Source organism: Pinus tabuliformis, chromosome 9 (assembly GCF_031772625.1).
Source record: "Pinus tabuliformis cultivar Carrire ecotype Pingquan chromosome 9, CPIR1, whole genome shotgun sequence".
In the NCBI taxonomy this organism is placed as follows: Eukaryota; Viridiplantae; Streptophyta; class Pinopsida; order Pinales; family Pinaceae; genus Pinus; species Pinus tabuliformis.
This window is the reverse complement of record NC_142307.1, coordinates 175,842,993-175,849,604: the sequence shown is the minus strand read 5'-3', so window position 1 is coordinate 175,849,604 and position 6,612 is coordinate 175,842,993. Positions and strand designations below refer to the sequence as shown.

Below are 6,612 nucleotides of genomic sequence, written 5' to 3'. Positions count from 1 at the left end.
AGCTTCCTTTGATGCTTTAAAAGATTCCATAATGAAAGCATCATTAATGTACACCCCTGATTATCAAAGATATTTTAACCTGTATCTGGCTGCAGTAGATACGACCATCGCAATGGTTTTAGTTCAAGAAGTCGATGGAATTGAACATCCTATATATTATTTAAGTAAAAACTTAAATGATATAGAAAGCAAATATTCTTATGTTGAAAAACTAGTGCTTACAGCTGTTCAATCGATGCAAATATTTCGACACTATGTCCTCTTTCAGAAAACTACCATTCTGTCAGATTGCAACCCCATGACTTATATATTGTCGCGACAGTTGCTGGGGGGCAAATATTCAAAATGGATAGCAATCCTTCAAGAGTTTGATCTGGAATTTGTAAAATCCAAGTCAAAGAAAGCTCTAGTTTTCGCAGAATTATTATGCGATCTCCCATCGTCGTCCAACGATGAAACATCTGAAGAATCAATCGTGGATGAAAGTTTGTTTCTGATAGCTGCAAGCAATGAGTGGTATGGGGATATAATCATTTATCTCCAAACCTAAAAATTTATGCCAAACATCTCCCACTTTGAACAAAAATGTATTCGATACCAAGCAAAAGACTACATGATCGTCGGTGATACACTTTACGGTCGTCGTATTGATACAGTTCTGAGAAGGTGCCTCACCCATGAGGAGGTCGAAAAGGTCCTAAATGAGTGTCATTCAGGCGCGTGTGGGGGGCATCAATCTGGATATGCTACAGCACAAAAATTTTTACGAGCAGGATACTTCTGGCCAACAATGTTCAAAGATTGCATAATCGCAGTCAGAAGTTGCCATGCTTGTCAAATTTTTGATAGCAAAACCAGAAGACCACCCACAGCTCTAGAGCCAATAGTTGTTGTTGGGCCATTTGCCAAATCAGGCATCGATTTCATGACATGTAACCCCACCTCGACCGGGGGGCATGGGTATATCATAGTCGCAGTTGACTATTTTACCAAATGGGCCGAGGCGATGCCTACATTAGATAATACTGGTGAAACAAATGCCCTCTTCTTTTTCAATCATGTAGTCGCCAGATTCGGCGTACCACAGGCTACAGTCACAGATCATGGATCGCATTTCCGCAATCACATGATGGTTGAATTAGCTGCCAAACTAGGGTTGTCTCACGACAGCTCTACTCCAAACAATGTAAACTTTGAAACGGGAACTATAAACTCAAAACGGGAACTCTGGCCCAAAAACCCCAAAAAAACAACAAAAACAGTGCTCAAAACGAAAAGTGTGTATACTGGAACGATGTTTTTTTTTTTTAGGTGTCAATTTTGCGGCTGTTTTAAAAATGGCAGTGACTACGAAATTTTCCTGCAAAATATAGCTTCAGAACGAAAGTGTTGATACTGGAATAATGATTTATTGTTTTAGGTGTCAATTTTGCGGCTGTTTTAAAAATGGCAGTGACTACGAAATTTTCTACGAAATTTTCCTGCAAAATATAGCTTCAGAACGAAAGTGTTAATACTGGAATTGACCCGCCGCCGGTCCGGCGGAGCAGGGCGGCTCGGGGGTGCCGCTGCGTGGAATTGGTAATGTGGATCGTCATTTGATGCGTCGAATTGGTAAAACCCAAGCTGCCCGTCAATGGAGAATGTCTGCGTCTTTTCACTTTGCCGAGTCTCTCTGTCGCGTACTGTCTCTCTGTCCGTTGTATCGCACATACAAGCTGACGTCCACCCTCGAAACCTGTAGTCGGGGATGCGAAGGCAACCTAACGTCACCTTAAAATTTTCATCAAAACTATAATGCTAACTATATATAATTGGAGTACAGACAAAATAATAGAGCTCGACCAAATATAGATATCGTTGCTCAAACATTCACATAATAAATAACAAATTTAATATATACAATTAATTTTTCAAAACATGCTACTTGGACCATTGCTGACCTAAGAGGCATCCTTCACAGTATCATATAATAAAATACAATATATTACAATAGTCTTTAAGATTCCATGAAGTGTAATATGGTCTTGAAATACACTATACATGTGAGGACTTCCAACCAAAGGGCGTATGCATCACTAAAGAACTTATCCAATCCTAATATGTGTATTGTTCCAAAGCATAAGGGTTCAATGAATATGCACGGTTGTTTTTTAACTAAGCGCAATCATATCTATGAGAATCCTCCTATTTGAATTCTCTCATGCATCCCCCTAGCAACTTCCCCTGAATCCTTCTTCTTATTCCAAGAATGGAAGTGAGACACCTCTTTAGTCTTCCTAGTCAGAATTTGCCTCCAAAATTTCTTAGGAGCTAGCTTGGAGAGGTGTAAGAGATTCCCTTGTCTTTGAAGAATGTATTGCCTCTTTTTCCTTTTAGTTAGGGCTTTATATATTTTTATCTTGTCCATTTTAAGAGATTCATCAACAGCTTCCTTAATTGATCTCCTCGCACTTTTACACTCTTTGTCATACCATGGATAGGTTTTGCTATTTCTTTTATTATTTGATATAGGAAAAATAATTTGCAAAATTTGATAACTAATTCTCTAAATCCCTTTCCAAGACTAACACTTGAAAAATCAATTAGGTAACAAACATGCTATTAGATAAAACTATTTGTTTCTTTATTTCACCAAACCAAATTGAAAAAATAATTTTATAAATTAAAAATCAATAATACAATCTTAGAAGGAGTTTAAACCTATTATTATAATCATGATGTGAAATTGAATAGCTAGATTCTTAGCACATCTAATATTCTCTTTTATTCTGCTATCAATGATATCATATTTTCCAACGTTTGATACATTGTGCAAGGCCTATCTATATAAAAGGATCATGAAATATAAAAAATGGAGAACCTTTTCCCACGAGCATGTGTGTGCTTGACACAATGGGTGTTTTGTATGTACAGAATGGGTGTTCTATATGTACAGGTAATATCATAAAGTTAGAAAATAATGATATTACCTGTACATACAGAACATCCATTTTGTATTCTTAATATACATATCATCAATAATTTCAAATTAATCTTTCTTGTCAAGTGGAAATTTGATTACAGTCATTAGATAAGTTTTTGAGAGTGAATAGGCTTATAAGTAATTATACTCAGGGAGAATTTTCTAACTATAATAGCTAGTTTAATTTTATAACATGTTATGTCAATTTTTTCTTTTTATTTTTATAAAAATCTCATTGCCAACTGATTTACCAACCAATGGTGACAAGAACTAAGTACATTTTTATATAGTCAACCAAAAAAAAGCAATATAACTAAACAAATTGTTTAAGTTTGTTTTTGTTTAAATCACTAAATAAATAAAATTTATGATAAGCAACTTAAATACTTATAAATCGAATTTATAATTTCAATAATTTTTGTAAACCAACCTATCAAAAATGTTGCCTTCCTTAAACTGTCAAATACTTTTAAGATGAAAAACTTTTCCGTGCAAAGTCAGATTCCAGAGAATTCCAAAGCTGCATGGAGTTATTAAGTCACATGTAGTAAGTTAATGATAGTTGCATTATTTTTTCCTAAGGTTGGTTGAAATATCACAATATTCTCATAAGAAAAAGTGGTAAGTCAATGATTTATTTAGTTATTATATAGAACTAAACTTAACTGAATTGTGGTTTCCCAAAAACAATTGTTCTGACTTCATTCATTTGTCAAATCCTAAAATATTTCCAAAAATTTAAAAATTAATGGTTTTAACTTCGTTCTTTGTCAAAATCTCTACAATGAAGATAAAAATGACCATTACAGAGTGTTTGCAACTAATGCTTTGATAATGTAGACAATGAAGATAAAAATGACCATTACATAGTATTTGCAACTAATGCTTTGATAATCTGTCTAAATTATAACTTGAACTGTATTTAATAACTACACAGGTAGGCGAGCCAAACCAGGATCACCAGTGTTGGGAGAGGCCCGAAGATATGGACACACCTCGCACTGTCTATAAAGTAGACACACAACATCCTGGATCAGACGTTGCTGCAGAAACTGCTGCAGCGCTTGCAGCCGCCTCCATAGTTTTCCGTACAACGGACAGTAGTTATTCTCAGCAACTCCTTCAAACTGCAATACTGGTATATTAATTACATCTACTGAACTTCAAACATAATATACTTATTCTTTGCAATTTTTTTTTTTAAATCTTACCGATCAATTTTCTGTTTGGTGAGGTCAGGTGTTTGATTTCGCGGATAAATACAGAGGCTCTTACAGTGATTCTCTAAATTCGGCAGTTTGCCCATTCTACTGCTCTTACTCAGGATATCAAGTAAGAACTCTTTTGATTAGCATACCTGTATAAAATAGGTAATAGATGATGATATGATTGTCATGGCACGGGCCTTTGCTTGCAGGACGAATTACTGTGGGGAGCAGCATGGTTGCTAAAAGCCTCGAATAAAGTATCATATTTTAACTACATTCAGTCAAATGGCCCGACGCTTGGCGCCGATGATAACGGTGATTTGTTCAGCTGGGATCAGAAGCATGCAGGAGCCAGAATTCTTTTGTCTAAGGTGAAATTATGCACCAACCTAAACACACAGTCGTAATTTTATTGGATTATGCCAGCATCATTCTTTCCCTCTGTAATGTTATTCCAACGTTATTATTTACTCTAATTTTGCCTTCGTTGCGTAGGAAGTTCTATTAAGAAATATACAGTCCCTTAACGAATACAAGAGCCATTCGGACATAGAAATTCCCTCACCTCGAGAGAGATTGTAACTCTCTCTTCTGTATAGAGTGAAAGATGTTGAATTCCACTTTTGCAAGTTCTAACAGTTTCTCTCTCATCAAATATGGCATCCTAAACCAAAAATTTGTGAACTAGAGCTCACAAGCTCCGAAGTTGGTACGGGTCGATTCCCGGAATCGACCCGCCGCCAGTCGGGTGGGGATGGGCAGCGGGGGTGGCGCTGCGCACCTGGCGCCGCCCCGCCCGACCGGTGGCGGGTCGATTTCGGGAATCGACCCCTACCGGCTTCGGAGCTTGTGAGCTCTAGTTTATATATTCAGACGGATTATTTGCTACGGTACTGAATATTTTAGTTTTTTCTCCTTGCTATTTCCTGCAGTATGTGACGCGGAAGAGGAAATCCCAACGTGAGCATGGGTTGCAGTGTCATTATGCGAGAACCGAAACTGATTTTACCATTCTCCAGGTACTCCTCGAACGTCGGAAGATAACCAGTGGAAATCGACCTGGCTTCTACCATATACGAATCAAAATAATCCTCCCACTGGACATGCACATGAACAAGCGAAACAAAATTAACTAAGCGAAACAAAATTAACTGATCATACTGGGTGAAATATTTCCCCAAGTTAAGGTTCTCACAAAGAAATATTTGTATTACGTGTATGCTTTATTATAATTGTTCATACAGATTGTCGAACATAGCTGATTGTGTCTCGGACTTGAATCTTCTGTGCCTCTCGTGCCATTTCGTTTATGTTGTCGTAAACCGACATGTACACTCCTCTCATATAATCTGGAAGACACCGAAGATGTCAACCTTTCAAACGTCATAATTATATCACCGAATAATCCGAATATACTCATTCATTCTCGGATAATCTGGATCTTTGTGGATTCCCACTTCAGAAATACTGCAGTGACCATACTTCTCAGACTGAGGAAGGAGAGGACGAGGACGGTGAGCAAAGTCTAAATGAGTGTGATTCATGGGAAAGTGGAATGGGAATTGGATGTGTAATTGTGTGGGGGAAGTGTGATGGGAGAAATGGCTTTAAGCAGCCGATTGAGGACGAGATACTGCCAGTTCATAGATAGCGGTGTGAACTTCTTGCTGTAAACATTTGTATCTGTATTTGGGAAATATGAATACAAATATAAAAGAAATCTGTCTCTGGGAAGTGGGGACCTTGCCATTTTCATGGACATGCAGATCGTGAAGATATGAGCCGAATATACCATACACGGTACACCCATCATCCAATTAAATTTTTACAATGTCGGCTGTTATTAGTTTAGTTATTTTGTTTTTAATCAATGATGTTGAATGATAAACAATATTATATAACATATTTAAAAATATTATAAGTTAATAATTGTTTTTAAAGGTGCAAAAATACACTGAAGGTATGGAAGATTGGAAAGATTATCTGGTCAAAATTTGAGAAGATTTGTTTTTCATGGTTATATTTAAAGTAGCAAATTTGTCTTGTGGTTATGCATGCCATATCTTCAATGAATTATCACCATATATGTAAATTGTGAGTGCATCATTGTACTTGAAGCAACACGTTTGTCTTGTGATTATGCATACAACATCTTGAATGAATCATCATCAAAATATGTGAATTGTGGGTGCACTTGCAACAACTATCCCCAGAATTGTGAGTGTAGTTGCAACAACTATCCCAAGTTTAAAGATTGAGAGTGTGGTATACCAAAAAATCTGCTACTTCACATTTTAACGATGGCCATGTAGGGCCTTCATATAATCCTGCTAATGCAATATCAACATCTGAGCACAAGGATGAAAGCCATGCTAATCATGTAACTATTAAAAATCGGCTAGAACAACCATGTGATGAGGACATGAGTAGGTACCATGT

General features: G+C 36.8%; 1 long non-coding RNA gene across 1 annotated transcript; it reads left to right on the top strand.

Moving 5' to 3' along the window:
* Positions 1-4,203: 4,203 nt before the first annotated feature.
* Positions 4,204-4,722, top strand: LOC149147675 (uncharacterized). Its single transcript, XR_016262916.1, has 3 exons — positions 4,204-4,297; positions 4,383-4,544; positions 4,669-4,722. It is a non-coding gene; the product is annotated as an uncharacterized LOC149147675 (long non-coding RNA).
* The last annotated feature ends 1,890 nt before the right edge of the window (positions 4,723-6,612 follow it).